Source organism: Bos grunniens, chromosome 8 (genome assembly GCF_055505025.1).
Source record: "Bos grunniens cultivar Pamir isolate PY7600 chromosome 8, Bosgru_T2T1.0, whole genome shotgun sequence".
Lineage (NCBI taxonomy): Eukaryota > Metazoa > Chordata > Mammalia > Artiodactyla > Bovidae > Bos > Bos grunniens.
The window spans coordinates 95,253,455-95,274,764 of NC_141172.1; the positions used below are offsets into that span (position 1 = coordinate 95,253,455).

Sequence of the window (21,310 nt, forward strand, 5' to 3'; positions counted from 1 at the left end):
ATTACCCTCTCTTTTTATATAAATTTGGCTCTTCCAGCAAGCGAGCCAACCCAATCACAGGGCAGAGACTTTGTAGAGAAGTTTATGCATGTTCCACATACATATTTATATGCTTTAGGGGAAACAATCTTAGATGATAGCGTAAAAGTGATTATTCTGTTTTAAGTAGTCAATTTCTGTGTCCCCATGCTGAAAGCATTTGGGGCAGGAGGAGAAACAGAACTCTACTCCATTGTCTTAGAGACTCAGCTGAAGTCCCAGAACTGCTTCTGGCCCTTCCAGAGTTTGGTGTGGAAAAGAGGCTGAATTTCCCAATGTGCTAAGTGGATTGAGTTGTAATACCTACTCTCTTGAGCTCCACTCTGCCTCCCAAGTGGCAGGAATTCACACATGGGACCTTATTTTTCTGTTAACTGAGCAGCTTTGTAAATACTGTTTGGAGGACCCAGTATTGAAACTTAGCATCATGGGTGGTTGAGAAATCCACAGTTGCCTCTCAGTTTGTTTAATCAAGTTGACATACTTACAAGGCAGTAAATTTAAGAATTTTAAGACTCTCTCTAGACTAAATCACAATAAGACCAAACAGATTAACTTTGAGAGTCAGAAACAACTCCAAGGAAATGAAAGGAAAATAGAGCTTCTAAAAGGCTTTATGGTTTTTCCTAATGATAACCTAGTGATATACCTGACTAATTTGTATTAGAAAATATTTATTTAGAATATTTAAAAGTTTTGTGCTTTAAAGTAGACTAAGTGAAAAAAATCCTCTTCAGAGGACTGTATCTGATCCCAAATGAGATGTTATTTTTAGGAAGAATGAAACTAATGTTAATCTAGGGCCAAGATGTTCCAGTACTCTTTAAATTCTTATGATCACTGGACAATGTACATATTATTATCCCCCCTTAAAAAAAAAAAAAAATATATATATATATATGTAAGAAAAACCAAGGCTGAAAGAGGTCTATCAACTTGCTCAGACTTCAGATTACCTGGACTAAACAGAGTTTGTTACTCTTCATTTGAGAATCTTTCTAGTTCTTTAGAATTGCTCTAAATTCCAGCAGGGCCAGATGGTTTCCTAAGTGACAAACCTAGGTAAGATGTCTGATTCTTCCTTCCAGTTAAATCTAATCCATTGAAAAGTGCTCTCAGTTGTATTCCTAAACCGATCACGAAAGCATGCATTTCTTTCTGTTGTTAGTAGAATCGTCCCCGGAGCACCACCATCCTCTGACCCCTTCCCTGGTTCCTAGGTGTGCTCCCTCCTCCCATGCTTGCTCACCTGGCATCATGGTTCACAGCAGCTCGAACCATCTTCCAAGAAATTTAAGATGCAGTGTGTCTCTCCTCTGTTTGGGACTCTGTAGATCTCCTGCTGTACTAGAGTAATGTTCGACTGTCTCACCTTTGCTTGTAAAAGCTAGTGGCATCTGGCCCTGACCTTCCCCGCCCCTCTTATCTCCTGACTCTCTCCTCTGCTCTCCAAGCTCTACTCCCCCATACACATTTGACTGTTTTTGGAAAAGAGCAAGCTTTCCCCCCTTCTTGTTCTTTTTCTCTCCTTAGAACATTCTTCTCCTGGCTCTTCATATGGCCTGAGTCTTGCCCTTCAGGTCTTGGTTTAAAGACCAGTCTCTCTGTGAGAACTTCTTTCACCACCCTATTAAAGACGCTTCCTCCACCACGTTAGTTGCCATCAGAGGGCCTTGCTGGCTTTCTTCATGGTGCTTGTCATTACTTATAATTACGTACAGTAAATCCCCTACATACAAACACGTTCTGTTCCGAGAGCACATTTATAAGTCCAATCTGTTTGTAGAGTCCAACAAAATTAGCCTAGGCACTCAACTAACACAAAAAACTATGTAGTGCTGCACAGTAATATACTTTTGGGGCTTCCCTGGTGGCTCAGATGGTAAAGAATCTGCCTACTCTGCAGGAGACCCAGGTTCAATCCTTGGGTCAGAAAGATCCCCCAGAGAAGGGCATGGCAACCCACTCCAGTATTGTTTCCTGGTAAGTCCCATGGACAGAGGAGCCTGGTGGGCTACAGTCCATGGGGTCTCAAAGAGTGAGACATGACTTAGCGAGCGACTAACACACATAATACTTTTCACATGTCATACATAAAAGCACAAAAAATAAAACGTTTTTACCCTTATAGTACAGCACCTTGAAAAGTAGAGTAAAAGTACAGTAAAACAGCTGGCATACAAGGGCTGGCATCAAGTGAACAGGCAAGAAGGGCGACTGACTGGAAGAGGGAGAGGAGGTGGGAGAGGGCAGAGCTGAAGGATCGTCAGCAGTAGGTTATGGAGGGCAAGCTGCGTTTTCACTCACACCTGACACTGACGGAACGCCCGTTCGCATCTTTGACGGTTCACGACTTGAAGGTTAGTATGTAGGGGACTTTCTGTATTTGGTGTATTTGCTTACTTGTTTGTTATCTATCCCTGTTCCTCGCCCAGCTCAAACTAAGTCACACGTGACCAGGAACACTTATTGTCACTATTACCTCAGTACCTGGTCTGTGGTAGGCACTCAACAAACCTTTGGTGCAAAAATTAATCATGCTTGTGTAGTCCTTCTGCTCTTAAAACCCTTCGCCATTCCAAATCACAGTCTATTTGGTAATCCATCATCTTTTCAGTGTTACTGGGCAAAAATATTGGAGTTGACTTTAAGAACCTTGGTCCATCATGCGTGCTGAGTTGCTTCAGTTGTGTCCAACTCTGTGCGACCCTGTGGACTGTAGCTCACCAGGCTCTTCTGTCCATGGGATTCTCCAGGCAAGAAGACTGGAGTGGGTTGCCATGCCCTCCTCCAGGGGATCTTCCCGACCTAGGGAAGCCGTGCCTCACAGCCATTAATTTGCTGTACAAGCTTAAGCAAGTCGTTATTCCTCTCCAAATGATCTTTAAATCCCCTCTGAGTCCTGACCCCGGATTGTTTCCAGTTTTTCTACTACTGTCCCCTTGAAGCAACTTTGACAGGAGCAACTTGGTTTTAACTAAGTCATTATGTTGAGATGCAGCCTGCAGTTTATTTAGGGGGACCCAGCGTTTCCCCTCTGTTTGGAGACTCTTGAGTGGTGTTAATGCAGGGTGTCAGGTGATGACATCTGGGGGAAAAAGGATCCTTCCAGGCAGCAGTGCACGTGAGAGGCAGATGGGATTTATTGCCAGCAGCCTCCGTAAAGATGGGGAGAAACCCATTTGCCTTTTGTAACACCTCCTCTGGCTGAACAGGCACAAAGGAACTGGTGCTTAATCGTATCTAGAGTCTCAACCTTATCACCTGAAGAATGGGAATTCCTCACCAGGCGTCTCAGCCTGCAAAGGCAGCCAGGGGCCAGAGAAAGCAAGATCCTGCCTGTGCACGGGCTCTGGACAGGGGCTGGCTGCCTGTCTGTGCCTCCTGCAGTGTTCATCCGGGGATGGAGGAGGAGAGCAAGGTGGGTGCCATGGGCTGTGCTAAACACTCTGTGTACACTGCCTCTCCAAACGCTGTGAGGCAGTTATTATTTCCGTACCATGCCCACTTTCCAGATGGGGATCCTGAGGCATAGAGATGGAGTGATCTGCTTGAAGCCTCAGCGTTAGGAAGTATCTATGTTCTGGGGCACTCCTTGTGATCTCCCTCTCTGATCCTTTCTTGTGCCATTGGTCAGATTCTGCTGTCACAGGGAACCCAGCTACACAGAAGGCATCATTTTCAGGGACTGTTTGTAAAGCCGTTGTAGCGAATCAAATGTATGGGGGTTAGATCTGGCAAATGAAGTCCCAGAGGCCCAGCTTCATGACTTGCAAAATAAAGCTAGGCAGAGTGCATCAGATATCCACATGGAGACAAATAATGAACTGTGGGAAAGCATCATCTGCTTAATGGAGAAAAAAATAGAAGTACTTATGTGAACTTGAAGAGATGTGTATTTTTCTTTTTTAAACTAAAGAAAAAAATTTTTTTGACCACACCATGTGGCATGTGGGATCTCAGTTCCCTGACCAGGGACCGAACCTGTGCCCTCTGCATTCAAAGCATGGAGTCTTAACCACTGGACCACGAGGAAAGTCCCTGTGTTTTTCTTTATACCCCTATTGGCATCATGAATTTTCAGTGTTTCAGGAAAGCCAAACTTTTCTCGAGCCAGCAAATCAACCTTCTAGAAGGTCATCTGGCGCCTGAAAGAGAAGCTATTCAACAATGTTTATGGAATGACGATGTTGGACCGGGTCCTGCTGGTCACTGAAGATGACGAGGTGAAGAAGGCGCAGCCCTGCCCTTGCAGAGATCAGGCTGAGGCTGCAGGGCAGGAACAGATAGGTGAGAGGCCGGTTTAATACTCCGTGATTCAGAGCTTAGGAGACCATGCGAACATGGGAGAAAAACTTCCTTAGAGGAGGCAAATTTTGAGATGAGGTTTGAAGGATAAGTCAGCAAAATGGGGAAGATAGTGTGGGCAAAACCCACAGAATCATGGTACATATGGAGTGTCTGGGGAAGTAGGAAAAGAGGCTGGAGAGAAATTTAACCCAACTGTGAAGGGCCTTCCAAGTTGGACTTTGGAGCACAGACATTATTCTGTGCTAATAGCTTGAAAGATCCCTCTGGGGGGTGGGTGGAGCTATTGAGACTGCCCTGGAGAGAACTGACTGGAGGAAGGTTGCCCTGGTAGTCACACACACACACTGGAATATTACTCAGCTATAAAAAGAAAGAAAGAATGCCGTTTGCAGCAACATGGAGGGACCTAGAAATTATCATACTGAGTCAGACAGAGAAGGACAAATACGATATGGTATCACTTATATGTGGAGTCTGGGACTTCCCTACTGGCTCAGATGGTAAAGCGTCTGCCTACAATGCAGGAGACCCCGGTTCAATCCCTGGGTCAGGAAGATCTCCTGGAGAAGGAAATGGCAACCCACTCAAGTATTCTTGCCTGGAAAATCCCATGGATGGTGGAACCTGGTAGGCTACAGTCCATGCGGTCGCAAAAAATCGGACCCAACAGAGCAACTTCACTTTCATATGTGGAATCCAAAAAAAAAAAAAAGGTACAAATGAACTTATTTACAAAACAGAAATAGACCCACAGACATAGAAAACAAACTTATGGTTACCAAAGGGGAAAGGGGGAGGGAGGGATAAAGTAGGAGTTTGGGATGAACAGATACATACTGCTTTATATAAAGTAGATAAACAACATCTTACTATATAGCACAGGAAACTGTATTCGGTATCTTATAAAAATGTATAGTGGAACAGACTCAGAAAAAGAATATATAGAACTATGTATATATAAAAAGGGTGTTAGTCACTCAGTCTTGTCGAACTCTTTGCTATCCCATGGGCTGTAGGCCCACCAGGGTTCTCTGTCGGTGGAATTCTCCAGGCAAGAATAGTGGAGTGGGTTGTCATTTCCTTCTCCAGGGGATCTTCCCAACCTAGGGATCTAAGCTGGGTCTCACATATTGCAGGCAAATTCTTTACTGTCTGAGCCACCAGGGAAGCCCATGTATATACAAAGAATATATAAAACTGAAGCACTTTGCTGTACACCTGAAACATTGTAAACCAACTATACTTCAGTTGAAAAAAAAGATGGTATAGGGAAAGGACCTGAAACAAAATAGATACTTACTGTGTGAGGTGAAAGTTGAATACAGATGAATCGTATTATGTATATAGTTAGACATTTATATACAGATGCACACTCACCTATACCAGCTATATAATTTTTATGATAAACATGCATATCTGGAAATTTTAAAATATTTACTTTCATTACAGAAAGTGAGTGCGAATTATGGCAATTTTGAAGTGTCTAATGTTCTCTGTGTTAGGATGACAAATTGTTCCTTCCAGATATTCATATTTAGTAACAAAGTTTTCTACTTGATTGCTTATTATTTTGTTGTACTATTACAGATGTTGTATTTGATTTTAGAGTGGAATTTGCTGTTCCATATCATTAAATAAATTCTCAGGGCTATAATTTATTTCACTCCTCAGAGAATAGAAGGAATTCAAGAGTTTTGAAGCATATGCCTGTCTTCCAAGGAGTTAGAAAAACACAAAACACCCTATTGAAATTTTTTTTTTTAAACCACCAATAAAGATAGCTTTCCTTGGGGAGGGGAAGGGGAAGGGGAAGATGATGTTGAAGACGGGCTGTATTTGTTGTATGATGAAGACAGGCTCCCTTTTAAAGCTTATGCCTACTTACCCTTCAGAGCTGGAGAGAACCCAGCACTGCCTGTTCACCTGAGCTAAATTAGACTTTCCCCCTCAGCCCCCATCCCTCATGGCACCCTGTTCTCATTCTTCACAGTATTTTTCACGATTGTGAAATTATATATTTGTGGTAGATTGACTGCAGCTGCAGATTCTTTCTTCTTCCGTCAGAAAGAGGTGAGATCGTTTGTCCTTGCATTGAATCTGGGCAGGCTTTCTGACCGTGAGGCCAACAGGATGTGGCAGCCCTTATGATGTGAGAGTTTCTAGGCTCTGACCTTAATAAACTGGGAGCTTCTGCTTCCTGTCTCTTGGGGCACTTTCTGGAAGCTGCACACCCCTCAGAAAGATGCCTGATTACTCTGACACTGCCAGGCCAGAGGGTCCTCATAGAGTCCCTTGATCGACCGTCCTAGCCAAGTGTAGTTTTCCAGCTGTTATTGCCAAGGCATCTGACGTGTGAGTGAACTACACTGGACCCTGCAGACTACACCATACCTGCCTGTTGAACTCTGTCATGTGACTTCCACTGACACCATGTGGAACACACTGCCTAGCTGAACCCTGCCTGAATTCCTGACCCTCAACATTGTGAGATCTAATACAGTGGTTGCTGCTTGAAGCTGCTGTGGTTTGGAATAGTTTGTTTTGCAGTAATAGATGACTGGGATAACAGATTCAAGTTTATTTATTTATTAATATCTATTTTCTCTTTTAGATTGTAAGCATTGTGAAGACCACAGGGACCGTGCATGGTTTGTTCACACTGTGTGCTTATTTAGCCCAGTACTGAGACACTCATTTGTACTTGGTACTTCTATTTCAGTATTGGTACTTGTTTTTCAGTTGTTGAGTTGTGTCTGACTCTTTGTGACCCCATGGCCTGCAGCATGCCACACTTCCTTGTCCTTCCCTATCTCTCAGAGTTTGCTCAAACTCATGTCCATTGAGTCAGTGATGCCATCCACCCCTCTCACCCTCTGTTGCCCTCTTCTCCTCCTGCCCTCAATCGTTCCCAGCATCAGGGTCTTTTCCAGTGAATTGGCTCTTTGCATCAGGTGGTCAAAATATTGGAACTTCAGCATCAGTCCTTCCAATAATATTTAGGGTTGATTTCCTTTAGGATTGACTGGTTTGATCTTCTTGCAGTCCAGGGGACTCTCAAGAGTCTTCTTCCCAGTACCACAGTTTGAAAGCATCAATTCTTCAGCGCTCAGCCTTCTTTATGGTCCAACTCTCACATACATATATGACTACTGAAAAAACCATAGCTTTGACTATACAGATCTTTGTCAGCAAAGTGATGTCTCTGCTTTTTAATACACTAAGTTTGTTATATTTTTTCTTCCAAGGAGCAAGCATCTTTTAATTTCATGGCTGCAGTCACTGCAGTGATTTTGGAGCCCCAGAAAATAAAAGCTATAACTGTTTCCTCTTTTTCCCCATGTATTGCCATGAAGTGATGGGACCAGATGCCATGATTTTAGTTTTTTGAATGTTGAGTTTTAAGCCAGCTTTTTCACTCTCCTCTTTCACCTTCAAGAGGCTCTGTAGTTCCTCTTTGCTTTATGTCATTAGAGTGGTATCATCTGTGTATCTGAGGTTATTATTATTTCTCCTGGCAATCTTGATTCCAGCTTGTGAGTAGGTACTTAATAAATACTTATTTAAATAATGAACATCCCATGATGGAAGTTGCACAAAGGTGAGTTAGCTTATAATGTAGGTAGGGATCTCCTATTCAGGTTCCTGAATTAATGTGTACTCTCTTGTTGATTGCTTCATTTTTCTCCATCATGCATCTGTGCCCTGATAGTAAAATTATTCTGTTTGCATGCAATACATTTTGAGGATAAGGATACTATTTGCTTTAAGTTAAGGACATAAATTTTTACCAGAATGCATCACATGCATAATTATCTCAGAGAGGTGATGGCAAAGGGTGAGTATTGCCTGGGTCTGAAATGAATTAAGAAGCAATATCTATCTAGGGGCTTCCCAGGTGGCATTTATGGTAAAGAACACACCAGCCAATGCAAAAGACATAAGAGGTGTAATTGATGCAGGTTCGATCCCTGGATCAGGACAATCCCCTGGAGAAGGACATGGCAACCCACTCCAGTAAGCTTGCATGGAGAATCCAATGGACAGAAGAGCCTGGGGAGTTATAGTCCATAGAGTCACAAAGAGAAGGACATGATTGAAGCAACTTAGCCCACACACATCTGTCTGTCTGTCTGTCTGTCTATCTATCTATCTGTCTATCCATCCATCCATCCCATCAAGTACAATTTTGGCTCTAATGCAAAAATGGAAAAATCATCCTTGGGCTAGCATTTGGTACCACACTGTACATGGAGAAACAGGTATGTTTATAGTAAGAAGAAGGGCTTCTTTGCCTGATTTGCTTTGACAGCCAAGCATCTGCTTTCTTAGTGTCCACAAATCTCAGCTGTTAGTAAGGCTTTCGTTAAAAAGTGGTGCGCTGGCGCTGGGTGCTTTGTCTTTTCACAGACAATTCTGTGTCTGTACCAGCAATTCTAATTATTATTATTCCTATTATATTATTATTTTGTTTGGTTGCAGTTTCACTTTCCACACCACAGTATATGGTAAGCATATGGCGATTCTTGAAGCGTCTTTATTAACTTTCTCTGAGAACCTTTTCTATCACCTAGAAGATAGGTCTTGGAGAGGGCCAAGCTGATGTGACTGCCAAGGGGGTTTCACTAATAACATTTTACTTTGTTCAGAGAAGCTCTTTATAGTGAATTAAAAAATGCTGTTGTGAACTTTTAGCAGTCTTTAAGAAACTTTTTATTTTATGTTGGACTATAGTTGATCTACAATGTTGTGTTGGTTTCAGGTGTTCAGCACAGTGATTCAGTTACATGTGAACATATATTTATTCTGTTTCAAATTTTTTTTTCCCATTTAGGTTCTTACAGAATATTGAGCAGAGGTCCCTATAGCAGGCTTTGTTTCAGATAGGTTGTCCAGTCTGAATGCCCATCATTAATACTGCCCTTTGGCTGGAGGTGGGTAGGTACCAAGGCAGTAGGATTGTGGATTGGATGCGTATGCTCTCACAGTGGGGCCCTTTTCTATTAGGTAAACAAGAGTCCTAAAAACCCAGTTGCTTCAGTTATGTGTATTTTTTCCCTTATGGGAATTTGAAAGAATTTAATGACAGTGTAGTCAGAGATCATGCAAAAAAGTAGTGCCTAGTAATAATTCATTTGGGAGACTCGGGGAGTAATTCCATGTAGGGGGTCCGTTGGGTGTAGATGTGTAAGTGGGTAGGGGAAGGGGGTGCTCATACTGTCAGTGATCATGTTCAAAGCTGTGTCGCACCAGAGAAGCCTTCAGTCATCATTGAAACTCATTGAGAAAAGTTGGTGTGATAGTTAGGATTCTCTTGCTTACAAATGATGACACAACTCAGACTTTTTTTTAAGGTAAAATTTATTGACCTATAAATGAAAAGTCTAGGTCTTCAGACATTATTTGAATCTAGGAGTTCAAACAATGTTAATGTGTTGGATTTATTCTAAGGAAGGCTTTTTTGAACTAGTGACAAAGATGGCCTCTAGCAACTCAAGGCTTTTATAATCCTTACAATTTACAGTCCCAGAGAACATAGATTCTTTTCTGAAAGTTCTAGCAAAAATCCTGGGGATGATTCTCATTGGCCTTATTTAAGTATAATTATCTCTGAACCAATAACTGTGGCCAGAAGAAGAGTGTGTGTTCTAAAAGATCCAGGATCATGTGATATTGCTTATATGTGGAATCTAGAAAAATAGTACAAATGAACTTATTAACAAAACAAAAGTAGAGTCACAGATGTAGAAAGTAAACTTCTGGTTACCAAGCGGGAAGGTGGGGGAGGGATAAATTGGGATATTGGGATTGACATGCACATTATTGTATATAAAATAGATAACTAATAAGGACCTAGTGTATAGCACAGGGAACTCTACTCAATACTCTAATGGCCTCTCTGAGAAAAGAATCTAAAAAAGAGTGGATATATTTACAACTGATTTACTTTGCTATACACCTGAAACTAGCACAGCATTGTAAATCAACCATACTTCAATAAATTAAAAAAAAAATCTAGGTCTGGGCCATGTGCCTCTTCTTGGAACTGGGAAGCATGGTCAACCTCCAGTGAGTCATGTTGACTAGAAATGGTGGCAACACAACATGGTTTCTTAGAGGATATCCTCAAGACATATTCCTTTACCATTGCTTATTAGTCTTCTGGGATCCCAGGAGCAAAGAATGCAATGCTTCCTGAACTTAGATTCAGGTGGGAGAGAGGTCTGACCCATCTTGTCATTCACACACTAAATGACTGGGGGCTGGTCACTTTTCCTCGTGGGGGTCTCAGATTCCTTATTGGTATGGGGAGAAGTTTGATCAGGTGATTCTGATGATTCCATCAAATCAAATTTCTTCAGTTTCCTCTTCCCTAGCTGGAAAGATTATTGGGAGTGTCTAGAGAGCTGAAGTACCGTGTTGTGCTACATAGACGTCGACGGTGATGGTGAGGGCAGTCCTGCTCTCTATTAGAAACAGCCCCCCGCCCCATCCTCTGCTCTCACAGATACTGCTTCAGAGCTCCCTCCTCCTCTGCCCCTCAACCCCCAACCCCAGCTCAGTAGTGATGTTGGTGAGAAATTTCCTGGCTGCGGTAAGGTCACGGGGATAAATGGGAAGGTTGGCCCATTGCCTGAAAATGAGTTTGGCTTAAAGGTTCCTTGCCCAAGAAAAGGAAACAGAAACCTGCTGAGATAGCCAAGGGGGAAAGAGAAGAGAGAGTGACCTCTTTAGAAAGAGCTGCAGCCCTGGAAATCTGACTAATGGCTGGAGAGGGTATGTGATGATAACTCACAGCGGCCACTTGGATTTAATTATAGCAACATTTGCAGACAATAAGTGGGTCTTGAGTGAAGCCAGCCTGATAATATGGCAGTGACAAAAGCTGATCTGGATTTCTGGCCAAAAGGATGGATGAGGAATGACAGATGACATAGCATTTCCTTTAGGAGATATCTGTGTGTGTGTGTGTATTTCTTTTTTCTTTAACCATGGTCAATTATTTGTAGAGATTCCTGTGGTGAAGATGAGAGTATTCTGAACTGCAGCAAGACCTGGAGTTTGGAGACCTAGGTTTATGACTAGTTTCCACTTATTCCCCAAGCCTCATTCTCATCATTTGCGAAATTGAGGAGCTTTGCTCTTGGTAGTCTTGAAAATTAGTAATTTTCAGACTAGAGGTTTGTTTACTAATGTACATTCTATTTTTTTCATTCTTTGCTTTTTAAAAAAAATTTTATTTATTTTTGACTGCCCTGGGTCTTTGTTGCTGTACGGGCTTCTCTGTAGTTGTGGTGAGCAGGGGAAATGGGGGTAACTAGGTGTCATGTCTTTGATTAACCAGCAGGATAACCTGGGCTTGATCACTTGATGGCTGGATGGGATTTCAAGGGGGATGGGAACTTTTCGAGTTCTTTTGAATCTTAGCAAACTGTCTTAACTTCACTTATGCTGCATTCTACTTATTCAAACAAGTCAAACCCAGATTCAAGGAGTAGAGAAGTAAATTCCACCTTTTGAGAGACATTGGTGCAAAGTCATGCTGCAAAGTCACATTCACACAGGCAACAAAACCATTGTATTCATTTTTCTGAACTATCTACCACAGCCATTCCTGTTGGCACTGGGTGACCGCAGAGATTGCCACAGTTGCTATGGAATCATAGCATACTGCAGTAAGAAAACAAGGCATTGTCTTTAGCAACTAAGTGGAACTTTGATTGTTGATTTTTGTTCTTTTTCACCTCAGAAGAAATTTGGGTTGGGTTTTAGAGTTTCAAGTAACAACACAAAAGAGAAAATGAAAAGTATAGGATAAAAATGAAATAGTAGAAAAAGATGAAGTCAGGAGCACTGTTAGTGTAAGAAAGCATGCTTGGAAGTCCTGCATAGTTGCTAGAGGTGGGCATGGTTGGATCTGGGCTCCTAGAAGCCAAGGTACAGAGGAGAACTTCATCACTTGTGTGAACCATGGTGCCCATGGGAGAGAAGGAAGCTAGTATCTGATGTTAAGTCTGAGTCAGAGTTAGTAGAGTGTAGCTCAGGGAGGGAGGGAAGGGAGGGAGGTGTTTATTTCCCAAGGGAACACCAGAGGGGTTGAATGTACTAAGCAGAATTTGAAAAGAGGGAAGAGTAATTGAAGTTGATCCATATATATTGAGTATTGTTGTTGTTTAGTTGCTAACTCGTGTCCAACTCTTTGCAGCCCCATGGACTATAGCCTGCCAAGCTCCTCTGTCCATGGATTTCCCAGGCAAGAATACTGGAGTAGGTGGCCTTTTCCTTCTCCAGGGAGGTCTTCCCAACCCAGGGGTCGAATCTGCATCTCCTGCAGGTGGATTCTTTACTCCTGAGCCACCAGGGAAGTCCATATATTGAGTATATTTGATGGTAACTAAGGCTAACAGTCACATTTCACAGACTGCAGGTACTTTTTAGATAATGCAGTACTATACATCATCATCTACTTGTCTCTTAACAGTGGTGTGAAATAACGAGGGGAAATACAGTAATATGACTCACATATCAGACAGGGAAACTCAGAGAGGTCAAGTGAGTTGTTCAAGGTCATATAGTAAATAAGGCATATCTTCTTACTTTCAAGTCAGTGTGCTGTGTGTGGTATATTGGGTGAGATGCCTTGGAAGATACACAAGAGTGCACGGTATCATGAAACTATAAACTCTCTGGAGGAGAAAGGGTTTGATCATGGTACAAATAATAATAAAGCCTATTTTTCTTTTGGTTTCTTTTTTGATGTCTTATTTCTTTTGATCTTGGCACAGTCCCTTTGCCATAGTATCCCCATTTTACAGATGGTAAACAAAAACAGAGCTCTAAGAGCAGAAATACTTGACTGTGATTTCCCAGATGGGAATAGCAATATTGGTTTCGGGCTCTCTCTTTTATAAAATTCTGGGACTTTCCACTAATTGCTCCTGGCTGAGGCACATGTAAACTTGATATTTTTATTTTTTTCATGTTTTTATTGGAGGATAATTGCTTTACAATGTTGTGGTGTTCTCTGCTGTACATCAGCATGAATCGGTCATAATTATATATGTCTCCTCCCTCTCAAGCCTCCTTCCCACCCACGCCCCCCCGCCACCAGCTCCACTCTCTGGATGGTCATAGAGCGCCAGGCCGGGCTCCCTGTGTTATATAGCTGCTTCCTGCTAGTTACCTGTTTTACACATGATAGTGTTTTCATCAGTGCTACTTCGTTTTCCATTTGTCATAGCCTCTCCTTCCCCTGCTGTGTTCTCTACGTCGGTGTCTCCATTTCGTCTCTGTAAATAGGTTCATCAGTACAATTTTTCTAGATTCCATATATATATATATGTTAATATATGATATTTGTTTTTCTCTTTCTGACTTGCTTCACTCTGTATAACAGGTTCTAGGGTCATCCACCTCACTACAACTGATATTCCATTGTTTATATGTACCCATATTTTCTTTTTTCATTCATCTGTTGATGGACATCTAGGTTGCTTCCATGTCCTCAGTTCAGTTCAGTCGCTCAGTCGTGTCTGACTCTTTGCGACCCCATGAATCGCAGCACGCCAGGCCTCCCTGTCCATCACCAACTCCCAGAGTTCACTCAGACTCACATCCATCGAGTCAGTGATGCCATCCAGCCATCTCATCCTCTGTCGTCCCCTTCTCCTCCTGCCCCCAATCCCTCCCAGCATCAGAGTCTTTTCCAATGAGTCAACTCTTCACACGAGGTGGCCAAAGTATTGGAGTTTCAGCTTTAGCATCAGTCCCTCCAAAGAAATCCCAGGGCTGATCTCCTTCAGAATGGACTGGTTGGATCTCCTTGCAGTCCAAGGGACTCTCAAGAGTCTTCTCCAATACTACAGTTCAAAAGCATCAATTCTTCAGCGCTCAGCTTTCTTCACAGTCCAACTCTCACATCCATACATGACCACTGGAAAACCATAGCCTTGACTAGACAGACCTTTGTTGGCAAAGTAATGTCTCTGCTTTTCAATATGCTATCTAGGTTGGTCATAACTTTTCTTCCAAGGATGTCCTAGATGTTTTAAATAGTGCTGCAGTGAACACTGGGGTACATGTGTCTTTTTGAATTATGGCTTTCTCAGGGTTTATGTTCTTAGTTTTTTGAATGTTGAGTTTTAAGCCAGCTTTTTCACTCTACTCTTTCACCTTCATCAAAGGCTCTTTAGTTCTTCTTTGCTTTCTGCCATAAGGGTGGTTTCATCTGCATATCTGAGGTTATTGATATTTCTCCTGGCAATCTTGATTTCAGCCTGTGCTTCATGCAGCCCAGCATTTCGCATGATGTCCTCTGCAGTGCAGTAGGGTTCCCTTTTCTCCTCATCCTCTCCAGCATTTATTGTTTGCAAGTATTTTGGATGATGGTTATTCCGACTGGTATGAGGTGATACTAAACTTGATATTAATTGACGACACTGTGAGACAGTGCAGCAGCCATAACTGAATAGAGCCTCAGGAAATCAGAAGCAGGGACTAGCCAATCAGGAGCAGAAAGTTCGTGGAGGGACTCAGAATTATCTGGAACCTGAAGGGCTGGCAAAGATGTCAATGGGAAGTTGCTAGGTTGGGGGCGGGGATGGTACAAAGACAGGTTCAGAGGCAGATGTGAGTGAGGTACATTCAGGGCAATGATGAAAAAAATTAGTCTGATTATACTGGACAGTAATTGTTAACATCTTAATTCAACACAATAAGAACTTATGGGCAGAAGGTAAAAAGCTGAATTAGTTACAACTTGGTCTTCAGAAAATTCAGCAGACAAACAACCATAAGGAAAGTAGTAGAACCTAAATTTTGGACAGTACTGTTTGACCAAATATTGGGAGAACTGTCAGGGTAAGGATCTTGGTCTTGATTCTATTGGAGATAAAGAACCATGGGTATCACAATGCAAGCATTCCATGAGCCATGTCACAGATGTAGAGAGGAGAGAATCCTAATGTCAACTATTAAATAGAAAGACCCCTGGCCTGTGTGTCCTGGGGACAGTTTAAATCAAGTCCCTGGCAGAGTTCTAGCATTCTGAAGGCAGGGAATGGTATATCACCTCAGCACCATTGTGTTTCCTGGCCTACAGAATGTATTCAGACCTAAAATGTATTTACGTGACTCTCTTAAAAAATATTGTTTTCTCTGATAATAAATGTAATATGTGTTCATGGTAGGAAAATTTTTAAATATAGAAAATAATTTTAAAAAGATATATGATCCAGAGAGAAACATTGTGAACCCTTTGGAAGAACTTCCTTTAGATTCTTTTTCCTAGTTCTGTGTCTTACATAGATGTCTTCATCCAATTCCTCCTAAATGTGGAGCAGAGAGAGAGTTCAGTCCTTGTCTTTATCTCTGATAATTTTTTTTGGAAGTCTTAGAAATAAAATCACTTGTTTGTGTGAAGTATCATCACAGTATTAAATTTTTTTCTAGGAAAGGTGTAGCAATTTTTACTCTCACAGTATGAGAATGCTTTTCTTAATGCACCTCTCTCAGCCTTGAGCATAATCATTAAAGATAAATCTGTAATTCTAAACCCATGAACCCAGTATAATCATTCATCAGGCAAATCCCAATGGAAGGTCAGTTTACAAAATACTTCTCAAAACTGTCTCAAAAAAGTCATCAAAAATAAAGAAAGCTAAAAAAAACTGTCATAGTCAAGAGGAGACTGAAGTGAAAGTCGCTCAGCTGTGTCCAGCTCTTTGCAACCTCATGGACTCCAGTCCATGGAATTCTCTAGGCCAGAATACTGGAGCAGGTAGCCATTCCCTTCTACAGGGGATCTTTTCAACCCAGGGATTGAACCCAGTTCTCCCGCCTTGCAGGTGGATTCTTTACCAGTTGAGTCATGAGGGAAGCCCAAGAATACTAGAATGGGTAGCCTATCTCATCTCCAGCAGATCTTCCTGACCCAGGATTCAAATTGGGGTCCCCTGCATTCCAGGCGAATTCTATACCAACTGAGCTAGAAGAGAAGACCAAGAAGACATGATAATTAAATGTGGTGTGGCCTCCTGAATGGGACCCTGGAACAGGAAAAGGCTGTTAGAGAAAATAAGAAAATGTGACGAAAATATGAACTTTACTTAATAATAATGAATCAGAATTAACCAGTATTATAATCAGTGTTAATTGTGTCTTTGGAGTAAGTCTTGAAGTTAGATAGTATAAGTATGCCAACTTTGTTCTTTTTCATTTCCGTATACATCTATTAATATGTAAAATTTTTATAGTTGTGATTTTCTATATAAAAAGCCTTACTGGAATTTTTATTATGTTGAAATCACAGGTGCATTTGGAGAGAGACATCTTAATTACATAGAGTCCTCTAATCCATGGACATTGTATGTTTTTCCATTTAGATATTTAATTTCTCTCAGCAATACTCTGTCCTTTTTTTGTATAGGAGTCTTATATAGATTTTGTTAAATGTATTCCTGAGAATATTTTCATTTTTTGGTGCTATTAGAAATAACATTTTAAAATTGTGTTCCTATTGTTTGCTGCTATTATATAAAAATTCAATTAACCTTTATTTTAATCTTGATTTTTAGAAATTTAAATTCGTATTCTGAGATCTTGCTTTATTCACTAATTAGTTCTAGTAGTTGTTTTGTATCTCCCTCAGGATTTTCTACATAAATAATCTTGTCTTCTGCAAGAGGAGACAGTTTTCCTTCTTTTTGGGGGTGTGATCTTTATGACTTTAAATTTTCTTAATTTATTGCAATGGCTAGCATGACCTGTGTTAAGACATCCTTGCCTTCTTCCTGATCTTAAGGGGAAAGTGTTCATTGTGCCATCATAATGATGACATTGGCTGTAAGATTTCCCCTGGATGTCCTTTACCACACAGAGGAGGTTTCCTTCTATTCATAGTTTGTCTCTGAGAATTTTTATCATGAACGGGAGTGAAATTTTGTTACGTAATTTCCCCCTGCATTTTATTTTTCTCTTTTGTTCTGTTAATATGGTCAATTGCATTGATTTCTTTTTAACTATTAAGGCAGCCTTGCATTACTGGTGTAAACTTTACTCGATCATGATGTATTACTTTTTTGATATCTTACTGAATTTGATTTTCTTAAAGTTTAGGGTTTTTTTCATCTATGTTCATGAAATATATGGATCTTTCAGTCCAGTTCAGTTCAGTCGTGTCCGACCCTTTGCCACCCCATGAACTGCAGCATGCCAGGCCTCCCTGTCCATCACCAACTCCCGGAGTGTACCCAAACTCATGTCCATTGAGTCAGTGATGCCATCCAACCATCTCATCCTCTGTCATCCCCTTCTCCTCCTGCCCTCAATCTTTCCCAACATCAGGGTCTTTTTAAATGAGTCAGCTCTTTGCATCAGGTGGCCAAAATTTGGAGTTTCAGCTTCAACATCAGTCCTTCCAATGAACACCCAGAACTAATCTCCTTTAGGATGGACTGGTTGGATCTCCTTGCAGTCCAAGGGACTCTCAAGAGTCTTCTCCAACACCACAGTTCAAAAGCATCAATTCTTCGGCACTCAGCTTTCTTCACAGTCCAACTCTCATATCCATACATGACCCACTGGAAAAACCATAGACTTGACTAGATGAGCCTTTGTTAACAAAGTAATGTCTCCGCTTCTTAATGTGCTGTCTAGGTTGGTCATAACTTTCCTTCCAAGGAGTAGGCGTATTTTAATTTCATGGCTGCAATCACAATCTGCAGTGATTTTGGAACCCCCCCCACCCCCGCCAAATAAAGTCAGCCACTATTTCCACTGTTTACCCATCTATTTGCCATGAAGTGATGGGACAGATGCCATGATCTTAGTTTTCTGAATGTTGAGCTTTAAGCCAACTTTTTCACTCTCCTCTTTCATTTTCATCAAGAGGCTCTTTAGTTCTTCTTCCCTTTCTGCCATAAGGGTGGTGTCATCTGCATATCTGAGGTTATTGATCTTTCTCCCGGCAATCTTGATTCCAGCTTGTGCTTCCTCCAGCCCAGCGTTTCTTATGATGTACTTTGCACATAAGTTAAATAAGCAGGGTGACAATATACGCCTTGAAGTACTCCTTTTCCTATTTGGAACCAGCCTGTTGTTCCATGACCAACATGGAATCTTTAGTTTTATTGTAATATCTTAACATGTATTAGCATCAGGACAATTTCACTCTTCTCCTCTATTTTCTGGAGCAGTTTGTGTAGAATTGGTATTTTTTTCCTTAAGTTTGGCAGAATTCACCACTAAAGACATCTGAGTCTAGTGTTTTTCTTTGTAATAAGAATTTTTAACAAGGTATTTTCATTTCTTTAATAGCTATCAAGCAGTCTCTTTCTTCTTGATTGTACTGTGCTAGCTTTCAAGAAAAATATTTATTTTGCTTAGGTTGTCAAAATTTTTATATAAACTGTTTATAATTTTTCTTCTTAATAGTATTTTAGTTTTAACACTTTTTAAAAATTCCTGCGGAGAAGGCAATGGCAGCCCACTCCAGTACTCTTGCCTGGAAAATCCCATGGACGGAGGAGCTTGGTAGGCTGCAGTTCACGGGGCTGCTAAGAGTTGGGCAGGACTGAGCGACTTCACTTTCACTTTTCACTTTCATGCATTGGAGAAGAAAATGGCAACCCACTCCAGTGTTCTTGCCTGGAGAATCCCAGGGACGGGGGAGCCTGGTGGGCTGCCGTCTGTGGGGTTGCACAGAGTCGGACACGACTGAAGCAACTTAGCAAAAATTCCTGACGTTGGTCATTTGTGTCCTCCTCTCATACTTCCCCTCCCACTTTCAGCTCGTCTGACTAGGGAGCTAGGAAATTTGTTGATCGGAGAATAAGCTTCTGCCTTTAGTATTCTATTTATTGTTTGCTTTCTATTTTATTGTTTTTTTGCTCTTAGTTTTATTTCCTTTTTTCCTGTTTTGAGTTTGTTAATGCTTTGCTGTCCTTTTTCTAGGTTCTCAAGGTCATTAATAATAGATCTTCTTTTTCTGATATAGATATTTTAAATCATAATTTTTCCTTTAAGTACTACTTTAACTGTTTACATCCCACAAATAGTTGTATGTTGTATTTTCATTATCATTCAGCTCCAAATATTTTCTAATTCTTCAGTGATTTCTTCTTTGACCTTTGGATTATTGAGGAGACTGTTGTCAAATTTCTAGATGTTTGTGATTATCCTAGCTATATTATTGGTACTGATTTCTGATTTAATCTTTTAATAGTCAAAGAACATACTTTGTATGACTTTAATTCTTTGAAATTGTTGAAACTTGCATTATGGCCTAACATATGGTTTATCTTGATGAAATTACAATATGCATGTGAAAATAATGTGTATTGTGCAGTGTATGCACATTTATATGACTGATATGTCCAGTCATTCTATTCTGTATATTTACTGGTATTTGTCTAGCTTTTCTATTATTTGTTGAAAAGAGGGCTGTTAAATTCTCTCAGTCTGATTGTAGCCTCATTTATTTCTTCCTTTCATCCTGTTAGTTTTTTTACTCATAGATTTTAAGGCTCTGAATGGCACCCCACTCCAGCACTCTTGCCTGGAAAATCCCATGGATGGAGGAGCCTGGTAGGTTGCAGTCCATGGGGTCGCTAGGAGTTGGACACAACTGAGTGACTTCACTTTCACTTTTCACTTTCATGCATTGGAGAAGGAAATGGCAACCTACTCCAGTGTTCTTGCCTGGAGAATCCCAAGGATGGGAGAGCCTGGTGGGCTGCTGTCTCTGGGGTCACACAGAGTCAGACACGACTGAAGCGACTTAGCAGCAGCAGCACTAGCACATTTATGATGGCTATGCCTTTCTAATGAACTGATCCTTTTATTATTATGAAATGTTCTTCATCATTTTTCGTAATACTCTTGAGATCCGTTTTATCTGATATTACTACAGCCATTTCATCCTTACTCTGTTTACTGTTTATGGTGTCTTTTTCTTGTCCATTATTTACATTTACAATGTGTCTCTTATGCATAGCATTTAATTTGGTCTTGAGTTTTTAAAATTCATTCTGTTGATGTGTGTCTTTTAATCAGAATGATTAGCCAACTAACACTTAATATATTGATATGGTTGGACTTAGAAAATGGTCTGCCATTTTATTCTTTGTGTGTTTGGTTTTGATTAATTAATTTCTGGCTGTGCTGGGTCTTTGTTGCTGTGCGGGCTTTTCTGTAGTTGTGGCGGGCAGGGGCTACTTTCTAGTTGCAGCACACAGGCTTCTCCTTTCAATGGCTTCTCCTTTCAGTGGCTTCTCCTTTCAATGGCTTCTCCTTTCAATGGCTTCTCCTTTCAGTGGCTTCTCCTTTCAGTGGCTTCTCTTGTTGCAGAGCGCAGGCTCTAGCCCCGTGGGCTCAGTCGTTGTGGCTCACAGGCTCTAAGTGTGGAATCTGGAGTTGTGGTGCATGGGCTTGGTTTACCAGTGGCATGTGGAATCGTCACAGATTAAGGACTGAACCATGTCCCCTGCATTGGCAGGCAAATTCTTAACCAATGGACCACTAGGGAAGTACTTTTTTCAATTTTTTCATCTTTCTTATTCAAATAAAGTAACTTCTATTAATCCATTTAAAGATTCACTTTTACTTTTCATCTTTGTTTTACCATTTAGGCCCATCAGTTGAATTTTAAATTTCAGATTTTGTTGTTGTTGTTCTAAAATTTCCATTTGTTACATTTTTATATTTTTTGTTTCTCTGCTGAAGTTTCTTTCATTCACTATGAGTGTATTTTCCTTGACTTCCCTGAATATATTTATAATAGCTATTTTGAAATACTTTTCTTGTAAACCAAAATAAGGACCATATTGAGGTTGGCATCTATTATTTACATTCCCTTTAGATTGAATCATATGTTGAATATTTTTTACATTATATCCTGGATATTGTGAATGTTATCATGGAGAGACTCTGGATTTTGTTATATTGCCCTAAGGAGTGTTGATAT

General features: G+C 40.8%; 1 protein-coding gene across 20 annotated transcripts in view; it reads left to right on the plus strand.

Moving 5' to 3' along the window:
- The window catches only part of LOC147367731 (uncharacterized), a 651,563-nt gene that overhangs the window by 58,674 nt on the left and 571,579 nt on the right, over positions 1–21,310 (plus strand). For 2 of the 20 annotated variants that reach the window (XR_015132016.1, XR_015132022.1), the window contains exon 1: positions 10,805–10,942. The exons of 14 other annotated variants lie outside the window; for them this stretch is intronic. The gene's annotated coding sequence lies outside the window, so the exon portion shown is untranslated. 4 more of the 20 variants (XR_015132017.1, XR_015132020.1, XR_015132024.1 and 1 more) reach the window with 3 other exon arrangements.